The sequence below is a fragment of the Mastomys coucha genome, unplaced genomic scaffold (assembly GCF_008632895.1).
Source record: "Mastomys coucha isolate ucsf_1 unplaced genomic scaffold, UCSF_Mcou_1 pScaffold15, whole genome shotgun sequence".
Lineage (NCBI taxonomy): Eukaryota > Metazoa > Chordata > Mammalia > Rodentia > Muridae > Mastomys > Mastomys coucha.
The window spans coordinates 160,375,522-160,394,064 of NW_022196897.1; the positions used below are offsets into that span (position 1 = coordinate 160,375,522).

General features: G+C 47.9%; 1 long non-coding RNA gene across 1 annotated transcript in view; it reads left to right on the forward strand.

The window, feature by feature from the left end:
* LOC116092578 overlaps nt 1-18,318 on the forward strand; it is a 27,129-nt gene extending 8,811 nt beyond the window's left edge. The window contains exons 2-5 of the long non-coding RNA XR_004119346.1: nt 16,157-16,340; nt 17,091-17,226; nt 17,592-17,664; nt 18,077-18,318. This is a non-coding gene — a long non-coding RNA (uncharacterized LOC116092578). The remainder of the gene's footprint in view (nt 1-16,156; nt 16,341-17,090; nt 17,227-17,591; nt 17,665-18,076) is intronic.
* Nucleotides 18,319-18,543: the final 225 nt, after the last annotated feature.

An 18,543-nucleotide genomic window follows, 5' to 3' on the forward strand; every position in this document is an offset into this window, starting at 1 on the left:
ATTAAAGGCGTGCGCCACCACGCCCGGCTAAGATTTTTTATTATTATAAATAAGTACACTGTAGTTGTCTTCAGACACACCAGAAGAGGGAGGGCATCAGATCTCATTACAGATGGTTGTGAGCCACCATGTGGTTGCTGGGATTTGAACTCAGGACCTTCGGAAGAGCAGTTGGTGCTCTTACCCGCTGAACCATCTCACCAGCCCACCCTTCTGGGTTTTTGTGTTGCGTTGGCTTTGTCCAGTATTTCTTTGTTGTGCCTCCACTGATCCCCTTTGCAATGGTAATTTATATGCTGTACCACTGTATGTTTTAAGTGTGTACTTAAAACATAAGATTAAGAGCTTACCTTGAATCTCAGAGAGACTTTGGACTTTTTTGTTGTTGTTTTTGTTTTTGTTTTTGTTTTTTGTTTTTTGTTTTTTGAGACAGGGTTTCTCTGTGTAGCCCTGGCTGTCCTGGAACTCATTCTGTAGACCAGGCTGGCCTCAAACTCAGAAATCTGCCTGTCTCTGCCTCCCAAGTGCTGGGATTAAAGGCGTGCGCCACCACTGCCTGGCAAGACTTTGGACTTTTAAACAGTATAGAGACTATGAAAGACTATGGGGGATTTTTGGAGGTGTAATGGATGCATTTTGTACTATGATGTGGCCATGACAACACAGGCACCAGAGTAGAATTTGGTGGCTTGAGTGAGTCCCACATAAGTCTCAGGGATTTAAATGCTTGGTTCCCAGTTAGTGGCTATTTGGGAAAACTTAGAAGGTGTGGCCTTGTTGGAGGAGGTGTGTCATTGTATGTGAGCTTAGTGGTTCACAAATCTCCCGCAATCCCCAGTGCAATATCTCTGCTTCCTGTGTGTGGATTGAAATATGATCGCTCCACTGATTTTTCAGCACCTGTCTAATGCTCCCGTGTTTCCCGCCATGATGCCAAGGGACTCATAACCTTTGAACGGTAAACCTCAAATAAACCTTTCCTTCTACAACTTGCCTTGGTCATGGTGTTTCATCACAGCAACAGTAAAAGTAACTAAAACAGAAATGCTACCATGGAAAGGGGAAAGCTCATGAGCCTTGAACCTAGACCAAGAACTAAAGGCAACTGAGAAATGCTGAGACCAAGAGAAATAGTCCTCCCCAGGGAAGAACGTCCAACTAGTGTATATAAACAAGTAATATCAAATAGACTGGGTAGGTGGCATTTATAGATTCAGAAACACACACACAGACACACATACAAACACATACACACACAAACACGTACACACGCATGCACCAACAAAGCCTAGGAGGCCATGAATTTGGAGGAGAGCAAGAGAGCATAGAGGAGTTAGATAGAGGAAAAGAGGCAGGGTAAATGATGTAATTATATCTCCAGAAAAATCTTGAAACCCACATCAGTAAAGAGAAGGAAAAGTGAGCAAACCATGGAGTGCGAGCTGGGGAGCTCTGTCCTCCACAGTCTTTGCTTTAGGTTCTGCCTTGGCTTTTCCTGATAAGATGCTGTACCTGAGAGGTGAAAAGACCTCCAGGCTAATTTCAGGCATGACGCTTATGACAGTTATAGAGATCAGAGGAAGACACTCATCTATCATCTATCTACTTCTCCACTGTCTTTCTACTTACTTACTATTATCTATCATCTATCTATTTATCTATCGTCTCTCCATCATTGAGTATCTCTCATCCTTATCTACCTACCTACTTATCATTACCTATCTTCTCTCCCTTTTACTTGCCTATCCCACCTCTATCTATCAATCACCTGTCAACTGTCACCTATTGTTATCAATACAATACGGTCCACCTGCTTATCATCTCTATCCCAGTTCTGTAATCACCCACCATCTACCTAGGCATCACCTTTCCCTTTCCCTGCCATCCCAGCTATCCATTTGCAATGAAAATGAGCCTCCTCTGAATAGTCATCTTGGCACTTTGTGCTTTCCTCTGACAGTCCATCATACCATCCCTCCTACTGCAGCTCTTGTGTGGAGTCATTCGTTCAGCCAATTATCCTCAGGATGCTTAGGGTCCCCCCCCCTCCGCCATTTTCTCAGATTTCTGAAGGACACAGCAATAGGCCCCCCCCCCATTTCTCATCTTGAAAACATGTGTGGCTATTCCTTCATTACTCTTGAAGGTGAGTGTGCTGGGTAAAAGAGCACGTGCCTGAAGAGCTTTGTCTTAATGGTTAAAGCAAACTCTTTTTGGTGTTTGTTGTTTTGAGACAGGGTCTCACTATGAACCTCTGGCTGTTCTGGAACTCACTGTATAGAGCAGGCTGGCCTCCAACTCACAGAGAGCTGCCTGCCTTCACCTCCCCAGCGCTAGATTAAAGGTATGAGCCACAATGTCTGCCTTAAAGCAAACACTCTAATGGACCTAAATGCTGGCTGGTAATTTTCATCAATAAACAGTGACATCTTTGGATTATCTGTACCTTGAGGGTTTTGTTTGGTTGGTTGAGGAACTGGTATTAAAATGGGAACTTTAATGAAGGTGGTAGAGACAGTCCAGCTGTCTGGGTCACCATCCTTGTGACCCTGAGTTTGGCCTGGAAAACGATTGGTACTTAAAGCATTTCTTGCAGGTGGCACCCTTTCTGGTGTTCCCTGTGGGGTGACAGCCATCTAGCATCCCTCCGGCTCCCTGGAGAGTCTCACCCAGCATCTCATTTGAACTTTTGGGAGTCTCTTTACTCACACGAGGCACTGAGGCTCCAGATCTCTCTTTGGCCTCTGGGGTCTGGGTCTGCTATAGGTCAGAGACTAAGTCCCAGATACCCAAGGGTGACCCTTAAGAAGGACTGAGCCCCTTGGCTTATTCACTTGTATTCCCACAGGTGTTCCTCCCACCCATGGACACTGCCTTTGGTGACCTTGGGAGGACAGTGAGTCCACGCTGTGAGCGTGGTCAGCAATTTGAGTGCCCCATATAGAGGGCATGACATGGCACTCAGGACATTCCTCTTCAGAGATTATTGTCACACCTCCTTCTCCTGCTCCTTGCAAAAGACATCACTTGAATGTACCCTCAGCCCTGCATGGTAACAGTAGACTTCCTGAAAATGTCTATGGGATGAATAAATGATGCCAGTGTCAGCTGTTGGTCACTGTCATCCTGGGGGCATTCATTATATGTGCATTCAAAACAAAGGCTTAAGGGGCTGCAGAGATGACTCAGTGGTTAAAATCACTAGCTGCTTCTAGAGGAACCAGGTTGGATTCCTAGCACCCATATGGCTGCTCATAAGTGTCTGTAGCTCCATTTCTAAAAGATCTGAAGTCCTCTTCTGGCTTCTGTAGGCATATAGGTGGTTTACAGATGCACATGCAGGCAAAATACTCATATACATAAAATAAAATAAAGAATTCAGGTGCCATTGAAGTGGGGGGGGAAGAGCTTGGATTATGTACATGGATCCACTGTGGTGGGGAGAGCTTGGATTATGTACATGGATCCACTGTTGGAGGGGGAGCTTGGATTATATACATGGATCCACTGTGGGGGGAGAGCTTGGATTATGTACATGGGTCCACTGTAATTGCCAGACTCTTAGTGAGGAAAAGGCAAAAGCATATAAGAGACAGAAAGGGACATGGGGGAGAAAGAGAGACACAGAGAGACAAAGAGAGACAGAGAGACAGAGGTAGAGACACAGAGAGATTGGTGGTTACTACTCTTCTAACTGTACAGCTAGGAGTGGGGCTGTTAGCCAAGTCCTGTGGCACCTTGTCTAACAAGGTGAGGCATCTCTGTCACCTCCCCCATACTATATCTTAGGGCTCTTGGCTTCTAGGGGTGTAAGACAATCATTTCCCAGCCTGTTAGCAAAGATCAAGAGTGGATGATCAAGACTGTTCTGTTCCGAGACGCTGTGTCTGAAAATTTGTTACAGACAGAGAACTCATAGACAGAGAACTCATGCAAATCCAGTCTGTCAAGCACACCATTCTGCAGTGCCTCAAGTGGGTTTTCCGGGGGGCTCTGAACCTGGGAAAGGAGCTGAGAGGTTTGAGGATTGGAGAGGAGACAGAAGTTTAGTGCCACACTACGCCCCTCCTGAGCTAGTCATTTGCATCACATACCTGCTGGTCTCATAGTCTCAGTCAGTAGATCTGGCACCAGTGACTTACTGGTCAAGTGCTCTGCTTCAACAGCTCCCTGAGGTGTTGGCCAGGTTAAAGCCCGGGAGCTTTCTAAACAGTGTATGGCCAGGGTGCTGGGGAAGAAGGGACTTTGCCTAGAGCAGCTTACAGTCCAGGAGGACAGACTCTGACCACCAACCAGCCTTGTGCTCACTAGCAAAGATCTGGCTTCCCCTGGTGCAATCAGCTAGCCCTGAGGTGGAAGGTGGGAAAGGAGACTACTGTCACGGATGAGATCACCCACATTACCAGCGTCCCATTTGTCCTCCTCCGCCCTCTTCTTTGTCTTAGCAGCCATTGCAAACATTTAGCTTGCCCTCCACCACATCCTTAGCTCCTGGGCGTGTCCTAAGTTTCCTAGCAGGATCTGTTGTGTCTAAAACTTGTCTGAACACTGATTCAGGGGGAGAGTGCTGTATGGATGGGGGAATAAACAGAAGTCTCTTGTTGCATCTGCAGACTCTGTGGCTTTGGGCCAGCCTCTGAGCGTGGCTTTGGGCAGCTGTAATCCTCCTCATGGGTCGTAAGGGGACATCCTGTCCCTCAGCTGTCTGGGAGTTGGCCAGGTCATGTTTATCCTGGTCCCTGATTCCCAGTGCTTGGCTCCCAGGATGCTCCCTCCAGATGTCGGCTGAGTGAAGAAGGCACTTGGGATGCACGGCTCCTGCCTCAGCTTGGTTACCTAAGGAACTGTAGCGAGCCCACCCACCTGCTGCCCAGCCCTGCTGCCCCCTCCTCTCAGCTCTCTCTTTCAAGCTGCTCCCTGATGCCTAAATGCTGACACTTTTTGGAAGGTTTTTAAATTGCCCTGTAATTATTTTCGAAGAGTGTCTTTGGAAATCAGGTGTTTGATGTCTAGGAACATCACGCAAGTGCCTTTTACATTCCTTCCCCCACAGGTACTACTATCTTCCCTAACATTGGGAGGCCACTGACAAAAGCAAAGGGGTCACTTTCTACCCATCTCCTGTGCCTGGCTGGAGAAAGGGATGCATGTATATGAACAGAAGAACAGAGTATGTGCTGGCCTTTTCTGCCACTCAAATGATCTTGGAGAAGACATGGTCTCCATTTTCTTTCTCTTTCTCTCTTTCTTTCTTTCTTTCTTTCTTTCTTTCTTTCTTTCTTTCTTTCTTTTCCTTTTTTCTTTTTTTTGTTTTGTTTTTTCTTCCTCCTCCTCTTCCTCCTCTTCCTCCTCCTCCTCCTTTTCCTCTTCCTCTTCCTTCTTTTCCTCCTTCTTCTTTCTTTTTTGGTTTTGTTTTCAAGACAGGGTTTCTCTGTGTAGCCCTGGCTATCCTGGAACTCACTCTGTAGACCAGGCTGGCCTCAAACTCAGAAATCCACCTGCCTCTGCCTCCTAAGAGCTGGGATTAAAGGCCTGCACCACCACTGCCTGGCTCCATTTTCTTACACACTCTCTGTGGGCCAGCCCTTCTGCTAAAGATCCATGGGTGTTCCCCAAACAATGTTAGAATTGTGTGTGTGGGGTGGTATGTATGTAGTGTTGTGTGGTATCTATGTAGTGGTGTGGTGTGTTAATGTGTGTATCTGTGGTATGTATGTCGTGGTGTATGTGTGGTATGTCTGTGGTATGTGTGGTATGTATATGGGATATGTATGTTATGTATGTGTATATGTGTATGATATGTATATGGTGGATGGTGTGTGTATGTGGTATGTATGTATATATGGTGTGTGTGTGGTATGTATGTATATAGTGTGTTGTGGTATTTCTGTGGTGTATGTATGGTATATATATGGAATGTGTGTGTTATATATGTGGTGTGTGTGATATGTATATGGTGGTATGCAGTATATGTGTGTGTGTATGGTATGTATGTATATAATGTTTTGTGGTATGTCTGTGGTGTATGTGTGCTATGTATATGGTATGTGTGTGGTATGTATGTGGTGTGTATGTGGTATGTCTATGATGTATGTGTGTGGTATGTATGTGGTATGTGGTATGCTTTTGGTGTGTATGTAGTATGTGTGGTATGTATGAAGTATACGTGTGGTCTGTGGTGTGTATGTGAGGTGTGTGTATGTGTGTGTGGTGTTGCTTAGCAAAGTTAGACTTCTTCCGAACTACACTCCTCGGTGCCTTTATTATGCTAATCTGTGGTCTGGGAGCATAGCTTAGCACTAGAGAAGTTGCCTGGCATGCCTGAGACCCAGGGTTCCATCCATATTCATCATTGCATGAGAAAAACTATTCTAAGAAGCTGTGCTGAGTAGGTGGAGGAGTGTGGATGATGCCATTCTCCCCAGCATGGAGGAGTGTGGATGATGCCATTCTCCCCAGCATAGAGCCTGTTTCACGAATAGTGATGCCCACAGCAGTCTTAGGGAGGAAGGAGCCTTCCTCCAATATCAGCTAAGACACAATTGATCCAAATGGCAGCAGAGCTGTGCTGACCCAAGCTGGCCACCACCTCACCCTTACTGCACTACCACAGGATAGTGACGACGCGCTCGACTTTGCTCTGCATGGCCTTCTCCTTTTGGGGCAATCTGGGCATTCACTGACTGAGGGTTGTTGTCCTGTTGTTGCATGTCTATGAGTCCCTGCCAGACAATTGAGAAAGCGCTGCTCTCTTTGGCCCTGTGTGCCCGCGAGGTCTGCACTGTAGGCCTCTGTCCTTGTGAACGAGCCTGTCGAGGGTTAATCCACGAGGTCATTGGAAGATGGAGCTATTATCTCTGCTTAAAGGTTAATGCGTTCTGCTAGCAGTATGTGAGGGGAAATTTCAAGTATTCTACATTCTCCGTGAGCCTGACGAAGGCCCCTCCCTCTGGAAGACAAGTCCTGGGAACACAAGTGTAGACACCCTTAGCAGAGAGAAGGCAGCAGGGACTGGGCCCCCGAAGGCATCCCTGTCTGCAGAGTGGTCTCTGCAGGCCTTGGGAAGCTCCCTCCGCTGCCTGCTCACTCTCTCCTCTTGCTGGGCATCCAGGGCTTCACACTGCCAGCCTCCCCGGCTTGCCAACTCCTGTCAAATATGCCCTTAGCTTGAGACAAAGCAAAAGATAAAACTAAACCCCAATTCCAAATGTGAACTCAGGTTGACATCTACCCTGGTCCCGTCCACCATGGACAGGAAGTGGCCCTGTGTGGCTCAGTCAGAGCCCTTCTATGTCCGTTTCCTGAGGCCTGATGAAGCCAGCCCCAAAGCAAGGCTACTTCAGGCCTGGATGTTCAGGGCCCTGCTACCTTCTTCCTACCCTGTCCATGACATGGCCGCCTTCAGCTCATGATCTCCTCCAATTCCAGCACTGGACACTCTTTTAAAGTACATCAGGCCTGCACCTATTTTTTTTGAATAAAGTTTTATTGACATACATAGCCAGCATGCCTACTCACTTACATACGTTTTGAGGTTGTTTTGTGCTACAAGGGCAGTCAAGTAGTTTTCCACAGACTCTCTGGTCGCAAAGCTAAAGGGTCTTATTACCTGATTTGGACAAGTGGGTCACTTGCTCGATGTCTCAGGCAGTTCAACAAAGTCCCAGTGCCGTGAGCGCTGCAGAGTAGCAGTCAGCTGAGGCCCAGCCCACAGTAAGCTTGCTCTGTAGTTCCAAGTTTGGGAGGGTATGACACACACAGAAGAGGGAGTGGGGACCCTGGCTCAAAAACAGTCTGCCGTGGGACCCCAAAATAGCCACGTAGCTGAGATCCAGGAGGAGGGCTGCAGAGGCTGTGGACCAGTCGGTGCTGCTTAGCAACATCAGCTGAGGAGGAAGACTTGCATAAATCCTTGAATGCTGAGAGAAGAAAAACAGGTGTGTGTGTGTGTGTGTGTGTGTGTGTGTGTGTATGGTGTGTGTATGTTTGTGGGTGTGTACGTTTGTGTGTGTATATGTTTGTGTGTGTATGTGTGTTTGTGTGTGTATTTGTGTGTATATGTGTGTATGTGTGTGTATGTTTGTGTGTGTATGTTTGTGTGTGTGTGTGTGTGTATGTTTGTGTGTGTGAATGTGTGTATGTGTATGTTTGTGTATGTATGTGTGTGTTTGTGTATGTGTGTGTTTGTGTATGTTTGTGTGTGTATGTGTGTGCTTGTGTGTGTGTTGGGGGTGTCAGCCTCATAGCTAAGCACAAACCTAGGAAAGAGAGGGGCTAGAAGCCTCACTTCTTACCTCGTCTTCTAATTTCCCCTTCTATACTAACAGGATAGACCTAGATATATGATCACCCAAAATAAAGACCCAGCTTCCCTTGCAGCTACATGGGGTGATATGTAGATTTGGGCCAAAGTGATGGGAAACATGATGTGAGCAAAGAGAAGTGGCAAGAGCCCTCATCTTCCTTTCTTCCCTCTCTGCTGGAGTATGAATACAATGGTAGGGCTCGGAGCAGCCATTTTGTATGGTGAGATAGAAGCCGCCTGCACTGGCTACAGAGCGAAGGGATGGCGGTGGTCGGGGGTGGGGTGGGCAGGGGACAGGGTCTCTGAAGACTGTGTAGATGGCCCAGCTGCCTTCCAAGTGAGAACCATGATTCCTGTGTTCCTAAGGCCCTGCTTACTTTAGGTAAAGCTATAACAGCCAAATCTGTAATATGAGAAACCCATAAAGCCCTTGACATAAACATACAACCTAAATAAAGACAGTGTTGCTATGTATGAAACACCACTTGGAAATTCTGGGGCCTTCTCCTGCCAGCAGGCAGTATCCCCACCCCACCCCCATCCCTCCACCCCTCCACACACGAAGAGCCCTTTTCCCACTCTGCCAGACTCCTGCTTCCATCAGGGCTGGGACAGAAGAGGGACTGACTGAGAGAAAATGGCAGAACTAACTCATTTAGAGGAGAGGAGAGATTCCTAGCCCTTCAAAGCCCCCAACCTTCACGGTGGCCTCCTTCTTCCTCACAGATGGGACCAATATGTAAGAAACCCCAGGTCAGCCCCCCGAGTGAGGGGCCACCGACAGTAAGAGCCTGGAAAAGACTACAGATAGGCATACCAGGATGTCAGCAGAATAATTCACGAGGCTCCTCTGGCCCCTGTGGAGAGGGAGCAGGGCGGGTTGCCTCTCAGTGATCTCAGCCTCCCTCCCAGCCTTTCCCAGAAGATCACAGGAGTGCTGCCAGCAAGGGCCTGCGGACCGAGGTCCCTCCAATGCAATCAGCCATAATAACTTTAATAGCCTGAAGTCGGGGGGCTCCTTCTGCCGCCCAGCGCCTTCTCCCTCAGCAGCCTCGCTGATCTGAGGAGCCTCCCTCCCAGCCTGCCCTCCCAGCCTGCCCTCCCCTTGCCAATTAGCTCCCTCTCTCAGGGAGAAGTCTGCGGCCTGTCTTTCTGCTTCACTAACACTAGTATCCTAGCACAGACTAGAATGCTAACCCAGGAAAGCTTATGCTAACCCATAGCCAGTTGTACCCAGAGCAACTGGAGAAGGTGCCTCTGCGAGCCAGGAAGGCCGTCACCAGGGAGGGGGTTCAATATGCAGTATTTCATGTTGGATTAAGTGTACTGTGCAGTTGAACACAGGGGCTGGAGCTGGGAAACAAATGTTCAGATGTCTTCGTGGGTGACTTCCAAGCTCCCATGGGCCCCTCACTCCTCTCATAATTCAAACTTGTTGGCTCGGAAATGCGGCTGGAATTCTATGATCTGTTCACAGCTCTCCCCGGCAGCCATGGTTTCACTCTGGAGCCAGCACACTGACACATTGGGAATGGAAGCCCAGGTTTCCATTTGGCTGGGCAGAGAACCATGTCTGAGCTCATCTTCCCAGGAGCTCCATCTCCTAGGCAGTGGGAGGAGGAAGAGGGATCTGTTACATGACAAGCACATGAAGGCCATTCCTTCAGAAAGCGCTTGCTCTTCAGGGGACAAGACAAGGCTCTTTCTTTTTCTGTGCATGTTTCTCTCTCTTTCCCTCCCTCCTATCTGTTTTTTTCTGGCTCACTCACTCTCTCTCACTTTCCCCTCCTGTAGGTGTGTGTGTGTGTGTGCGTGTGTGTGTGTGTGTGTGTGTGTGTGTGTTTGTGTGCATATGTGTATGTATGCATATGTATGAATGTGTGTGAACGTATGTGTATGTGTGTATGTGTGATGAATGTGCGTGTGATGAGTGTGTGTGTGTGTGTGTGTGTGTATAATAGGCCAGAGAACAACCTTGGGTACCATCTTCAGAAACAGGGTCTCAGGGTATCTTAACTAGAAACCAGTTAAGCTAGACTGATGGCCAGCAAGCCCCACTACCCTTCTACCTTCACTTCCCCAGCCCTGAGGTTACAATTGTGTACTATTATGCCTGACATTTTACAGACAGAATTATCCTCCCAACCCAAATAGACCACCCAGCCTTCGGCAGCCTACATACTCATTCATTCATTCATTCATTCATTGAAACCACAAGCCCTCTGAGTAACTCTGTCTAATGGAATTCTTAGAAGCATTTAAAACGTACATTCAGGAATAAAAGTCTGTGCCCCACCCAGGCATCAGACCCTTGTCAAAGGCCCCAGCCTCCCCAGCCCATCGGAGCTGCTGGAAATGATGGAGGCCGGTTCTGAACCTGGGACTTCTATTTTGGTCTTTGTGTGGCTTCTCTCACAGGCTCACTTGGATGAAGCTGAGAGGCCCAAGTGGTAAGGAGTGGCTGTCTGTCAACAGAGCTTCCAGGGTCTCTCTCCTCTGTCCTCTTTCTCTGACCCAAGGGTTTGGGATGAGGCCTGAGAACTCCCCCTGACCAACAGGTTTTGGGGTGATCTAGTAGGGTCTGCTCTGAGCACCCTGTATCTAGGCAGTCTGGTCCCCTGTTCCATGTCGCAGCAGGACATGAGCGGTGATGAAGATGTCTTTTTCTCCTGTGCTGTGTCTGGCCCTCAGCTCTCACAGCTGGCCCTGTCCTTCTTTGTCAAGCAGGAAAAACAAGCAGATGACCTAGTTCTTGCCCTAAGAGCTCAGAGCCTGCTGTGCCCCCTGGGAAGCCAGCTTTCTGGAGAAAGCTAGGCAGAACCCCAGGCTAAAGCTTCAACAATCAATGGGGCCCAGCCAGGTGCAGAAAGTGCTGGTGGCTTGCCCAGCTGGGTGCAGAAAGCGCTGGTGGCTTGCCCAGCCGGGTGCAGAAAGCGCTGGTGGCTTCTCTATTCTTTCAAATCCTACCTCGAAGGCCACCTGAGGACTGTTATGTCTATGGCTGGTCCAAATTCAGTCTCCAAAGAACAAAAATGTCTGGTTTCTAGGGCATCTTCCAGATGTAGGAAGCAGAGACCTTTAAGATATCACCCTGAGATGGGCTTCTAGCTGGGTGTGGGGGTGAGGCAGAGTGTGGAGGTGAGGCATCAGAGTGGCTAGTTTAAGGTCAACTTGGGCTTAAACTATCTCAAAAGTAAATGGTTTATTGTAAACCAATTCATGACATCTAAATTATGGAACCAACACAGGCACTCAGCAACAGAAGGAAGCATAAAGAAAATTGTGTTCTGTGCACACACTCGAGGTTTTTTTCCCAATCAGGAGACATGACAGAAGAATGAAGTTCTGTCATTTACATGAAAATAGATGCAGCTGGCGATGATCCTGTCAAGCAAATTAAGCCAGACCCAGAAAGACAAATCTCATGTTTTCTTTCATCCATGAATCCTAGAGTTTATAGACAGATAAAGCCACATATGTACATAGGTCATGGAAGTAGGTGTGACCCCAGCGAGCAAGACCCAGGGGGCTAGTGGAGGAGGAAAGAGAGGACAGAGGGCTTGGGGGAGCATGCTCAAAGTACATTATACACTTGCTTGAAGATGGCCTTACTTAGCCCTGTATAATAAAATAAACTTTCAAAAGAAAAATGGTTTTTTGAGCCGGGAAGCTGTGGGGCTTGTTTGGTACCTCAGCAATCACCCCCCCCCAGCAGTCTTGTCATGCAGGGGGGCACTGCTGCAGCAGTCCATCCTCACAGCCCCCACCCCCCTCCTCCCCTTCAGCCCTCTCCTTCTCTTTCCTCCCTCCCTCCCTTCTCCTCTTTATGGAATAGCCCTACTGACACATAATTTACATACTATAAGGCCTACCCATTTGAACTTGCATGAGTCAATGGTTTTTAATATATTTGCAGATCTTTGCACCCATCACTACCGTCAGCTTTAATACATTTTCATTGCCTCTAAAAAAAAAAAAAGGAAAAGAAAGAAAGGAAAAGAAAAAAATCCTATCATGTTCAGCTCTCTCGCCCCCATCCCCCAGCCTCAGCCCTAACCAACCCCCCCAATCTACCCATGATCTCTATGCCTCTGTCCTCTGTACTTCTGCTGGCTCAGGATCACATACGGTTCACGGCCAGCTGTTTCTGGTTTCCTTCACTCCGTATAGTGTTTTGGGGGCTCACGATGTTGGGGCAGGTAGCCAGCACTCTCTCCCTTTTGACGGTTGATGAGGGGCTGAGCTGTAGCTTGGAAGGGTCCTGCTTGTTAACTCTCTTGCCTGCTGGTGGGAAACTGGGCTGCTTTCAGCTCTTAGGAATACCATTGCTACAAGCTTTTGTGTACAAGGTTCTGTCTGGACATATGTTTTCACTTCTCTTGAGTGTACCTGAGCTGGAATGGTTGGACCACGGGATAACCATTTAATCATGGGAAGTCTGGCTGACTATGGGCCATAGCAGCATCCTGCTCTGAGTTCCCACACAGCAGCTCCCTAGGGTTCCAGGATCCAGCACTTGATATTGCTAGCAACGCTAGAACGGCAGCTGTACCAGTGGTTGTCATAGTCTATCTCATCCTACAGCTGACTGGCATTTCCAGAGACAATGGAGACTGTCTCTGTGTACATACTGGCCAGCCATCTGTCTTCCATCAAGACATGCCATTTAGACCCTTCGCCCGTTTTTTGAATTGCCTTCTTTTTGAGTTGAGAAGCCTTTTTATGGATTCTGCATGGAGATAACTCAATACAGCTTTAATTTGGAGTTCTCGAATGACTAAGCCTATCTGCGGCCGCTTCCTCCCACTCTGCCCACCCCTCTCTCTTCAGGTTTTTTGTTTTGTTTTTGATGAATAATGTTTGAAGGACATTTTCAGTCTTTCGTTTTCTTCAGTACAAATGTCCTTACTATGTATCCTAGGCCGGTCTCTAACTTGCAGTCCTGTCTCATTCTTCCAAGTGCTGAGATCTGAGGACTGTGCCACCAAACCTAACTGGCTCAGAGGTTTTTTAACACGAATTAGAAGAGATCTAATTCGTGTGCCTTCTGTTTTTCACCTCATGCTTGTGACATTTTCTTGAGCAGCCTTTGGCCAAACCAAGGCTATGTAGATCTGCCTCTAAGTTAAAGGATCTTAGCACTTAGTCCTTGATTTTAATCTGACCTTGTATATGGCATGAGGTAAGGGACCAATTTCATAATGTTCTCCTTGGTCCCTGTACCCGTCACCTGGTGACTAAGCTATCCTTTCCTTCTTGGATGGTCTCAGTATTCTTCCTAAAGTGTTAATCTAAAGCCAGGTTTATTAAGTCTTAAGGCATTTAGCATTGACCCTTTGTAGACTTATATGGATTTTGATCAGCTGCTACAATCAAGGTAAGAAACAGTGTCTCCGCTAAAAGTAGTCTCCCAGCCCTTTGTACCCAAGCTCACCCTGGTCCCTAGATCCTGGGTTCAAAAGTCTAGTGTTTTCCTCCCGCCATTATAATTTTGCCTCTCTAGAGTGCCATAGCGACAGAATCATGAGTGATTCTCATGAATCATGACTCAGACTTCTGAGTCTGGCTTTGTTCACTGAACAGAAGGTATCTGATGTCTGTGCATGTATGTGTTTTAGGACTCATGCACTTTTGGTCACAGAGTAAGGGCATGTTATGATTAGTTAAGCAATGTTTGGTTAATTTCCAGACTGGGCAATTAAAAAGAAGCTTTAAAAAGCATCTATTTGTTTATTGATCATCACCTTGATGGAATTTAGACTCGGCTGGGAGGTGCACCTCTCGGCACGTCTGTGAGGGGATTTCCAGAGAACTTTCACTGGAAAGGAAGCCTCACCACTCTAGGCCTGGCGTTCTGGACTGAATGCAGGGATGGCATGGAGGTCAGCTCTCTCTGCTTCCTGACCACAGACACAATCCGACCTGCCACCATGCCTTGGCTCCCGTGATGGACTGTACTTTCAAACCCTACTTTTGCAGGCTGCCAGTGTCACATGTTTTTCACAGCAGTGGGAAATGTTAGTAATAAAGTGCGTAACTCTTAGGTATGAGCATCGGTTTTCATTTATCTCCAGCAAGTACCTGTGGGTGGGTTTGCTGGCTTGTGAGATTTATGCATTTACAGGAAGGTGCCAAACTGTCTTCCGAATGCCTTTACTATTTTATCTCTGCACCTACAGCAAATGAGAGTTCCGGATGGCTCTACTTCTCTGTCAACCCAGTGGTATCAGATTTAAATTATTTTGTCCAATTCTAATAGGCAGATATATCTCAATATAGTTTTAATTTGGATTTCTCAAATGACTAACGATGCTAAGCATATGTTTATTGTCTATTCATGTATCTTTTGTGAGATTCTGGTTCAAGTCTCCAGTTCTTTTCCTCCAGTCGTTTGTTTTGATTACTGTGCGGAGCCCCTCCTCATACATTCTGGACATCTGTACTATTAGGTGTGTGCCTGGCTGCCATTTCCTCCCAATTCTGGGTAGAAGTATTAATTGTCTACCACCACAGAACAAATCACTCCCAAACCTAGCAATTAAAATGATACACATTTATTATCACACCCAGCTTTGCTGTAATGGGGTTGGGGAGTCCCGGTTTGGAGTCTCTTTGGAGTCTGCTGGCTTTCAGAAGGCTTTGCTATTACCCAAAGACCAGAGCCCCTTTCATGTGTCTACATATCCCCTGCTGGCTATTGGTGGGAGGCTCCCAGTCCTCCTGGGGGACCCTACAGAGACCCACCTGAACACCCCCACAGCTTGGCTGCTGGCTCTTCCTGTGAGAGGAGCGTTTGTTTGTTTGTTTGTTTACTAAAGTCTGGTAGAACTGAGGCATACTGTACGACTCCCACTCAAGTCTCACAGTCATTCAACAAATGGCCATTCGGGTTACCCTCAGGGGAGGAGCAAAAAACGGAGGCTATGTGTGATCAATGGCAGGTAGGTAGCTCTGGGGCCCATCTTAGTGTCTGACAACTTGCATTTGTATGTTCATTTTCTTGTGTACTCTTGAAAGAGCTGCCCCTGGTCATTTGTCCCCTCTTCTGAACATGTTTCCTTATCAGGAAAAGGGTGCCCACACCTGCTCAGGAGGTGACCGAAACGCACAACAGGCATTTGCTTCAGGTCCTTGAGTCTGGCTTTCCCTGGGTGGCTACTCAGCTCTGCTACCCTGGCCTCACTCCTAGGCCCTGCAGCCTCTCCTTATCTCATTCCCTGAGAAGTTTCTCCAGTCCACAGCAATTATCAGAACAATACTGGGACCCTATAGGATGGCCCACATTCATGGACATAGGGTTCACAGCCACCGAACCCAGGGCAATCCTAGGGGTCTGGGGAGAGCAATGATTGTGCTATCCGCCCACATTAGGTTGCTGAAGCAGGGCCATGAGGCTCATTGAAGTCTCACAGCAGCTAAAAGAGGGTATTCTGGCCTCACGGGGCCCCTCTCAGTGCCAGGAGAGAGAGGATTCTGTTCCCCTCAGCCCTGGTCAGGGTGGTACTGGGAGGGTGCCCACGCTTCATGTTACTGGAGAGCCAACCTTTGGTGTTCCAGTGTCCTCCCAGGAGAAACCCCCATTACCCCAGCATCTTCCATGCATCAGACCCAGTGCAGCCTCTGCCACTGGATGGGCACCTGGTCAGGGATGCGCTGTGCTTTATGGGCAATTAAATTTCATACAAGATACATATGGGGTGGTATGGGGTGGGGTGGGGTGAGGTGGGAATGGGAGTGAAGGAAGCTTAATTAGATTCCTTCAGAACGTAAGGGTTCTAGGAGCTGAAACGGCCAGAGGGCTGCAGACTATTATGTGTGTGCCTACTTGCATGTGTGTGTTCACCTTCCCAGAAATGGACCAGACTCCAGGCTGCAGTGAACATACCCCACAGCTGCCTACCGCCCCTGAGAAGGCATCTGGCTTGGCTGTCTGCGACTCCAGCTCTCTGCTCTGCTGACCATATGGCCACTGAGGGCGGGAAGCAGGACCCCTCGCACCCCCAGGGAAGGCCATTTCCCGATCAGCAGATGCCAGGTGTTCACTTCTAAGCCCAGATGGCCCCAGCCTACCGGGAAACATCCCTGCCTGGGGCACCAGTTCTCCCCAGGACTCTGATGCCCCCTGGGCCTTCTCTACCAGGCTCTCAGAGGGAGCTTCTCAAATGTGCTCTCTGAGTTGTAGTTCTCCACTTGTATGAGCCAGCGGGAAGCCTGGTCCACAGCTAGTATAGATTTCCTGGAAGGGGGGACTCCCTTGTATCTTCATGCAGACCAAGGACTTCAGGGTGAAGGCTGCTCAGTTGGGGAGGCATAAGGATCTGTCCAGTGAGAGCTCTTGGGCATACCCATAAGCCACTGGGAGAGGTTTTATTCTCTGGGGGTCCACATCATCTGGAGAAAGAAGAGAGTAAATGCTGGGATGTTAGCCACACCCCAGCTTCTGATAAACATGAAGAGCCCTGGTGTAAGAATATCCCACCAGACACTTGGGATATACTCACACCATCATCACACTTGCTCATCTGGAATTCAAATGCAACAAAGCTCTGTATTTTCATTTGCTAATCTATACAGGGGAAGGCAGTGGCAATTCAGGTTAGGAGTCAGCAAAGGAGTGGGTCAACCCCAGAAGGGTGTGTTTTGACCCCCTTCCCTGGATTGCTAGAGGCACAGGGAACCTTATCCAAGTTTGAAACATGTTGAATCCCTGTGGGATCAAAGTCAGACTGAGAGAACAGAGGATCAGGGCTTTCTTCATCTCCTGTTTGCACAATGTGACACATAGGTCTCCAGTTAAATACTTCCATGTGGGTTCTTCCCGAAAGCTCTGGGTCCTGGCTTCAGCCCTAGATGTAGTTAAGACTCCGTTGGCTTCAAGACCTGTCTGCTTCAATCTGGCCAGCTTCAAGTTTCCTACAGAGGTGGGTAGAGATGAGAGTATGCTGTATGCTGCTTTCTGGGGAGATGGGAATAAATATCTGCTCACCTCAGATAGAACAAACCAAAGAACTGATTCTACTCGAGTCTAGCTGGGTGAGCTAGTGAGTTTATTGGAGCTTGGTTGAATCAAAGGCAGTCCCATCACTGAGGAACCCACGAGGGGACTTTGATCACCTCAAAGCTGTGTTCCTGCAGCTCCTTGCTCAACTTGAAGGCAGCTCTACCCAAGAGTCTCTTCTTTCAAGCAATTGTTACTCCTGACAGGACCTTGGGGAGGGGCTTGCTCATCCTGTGAGCATCAGGAACATCGTGAGACTCCTCATTTTACCTGATTTCTTGGACATAGATGCTTCCCACCAAATGAGATGAGAGCTGGATGGTGTGCTGCCTGTGGCTCCCGGCAAAGACAAGCTGAAAAGGTATGTGGAAACAAAAGTGATTGTGATTGGAGGGGCCTAACCCAGAGCTCTCCCCTGCTCACTCAGTGCTTCCTAACCCAGAGCTCTCCCCTGCTCACTCAGTGCTTCCTAACCCAGAGCTCTCCCCTGCTCACTCAGTGCTTCCTAACCTCGAGCATTCCCCTGTGCAACAGTGTCACAGGCCGCCTGTTTCAGTCAGCACCAACGAGTCCCTTCCCACCCTTTTCTGGCTACTACAAGGGCATACTAGGGCCACTCTGGTATCCCTGTGTGCCTTCTACATTGATCTACTTCCATCCAAGAGATTCTGTAAGTCAGACTGCGATTTCTGATACATTCTGTTGTGAATCAAATTATCCACCAGCTTCCTCTAGGACCCTGTGGATTGCTACTCAGCACTTCTGTCTCCTAGGTGATATTCCTCTGCCAGTCTTTTGAAGGCCTGCTTGACACCCCAGAGTCCTTTACAAGCATGAGTACAAGCCACAGGGAACAGACCCATCTGTCTTTTGAAGGCCTGTTTGATGCCCCAGAGCCCTTCACAACTATGAATACAAGCCACAGGGAACAAATCCAAAGATCCAATCTGGCCTGAAGTCACCTTGCTCTTCAAATGGATAAGCAGAAACACGGCCTGGACAGCTGCCTCTTCTGAATTTGGTTTATGGGAGTCCACCTCCAAATAATCAGTTAAAAAAAAAAGCTGAACAAACGCAGGGAACATTTAAGAGCTTATAATTTTTTCTTATAATCTTTTCTATCTGTAAAGATGCACTTTCTTTGAGTGGGTCTGTTTGGCTGGACAAATGCCCAGGACCTCAGGGACTTCATCTCAAAGAAAATTCCTCTCTGAATAATACCTGCATCATGCTGAGTTTG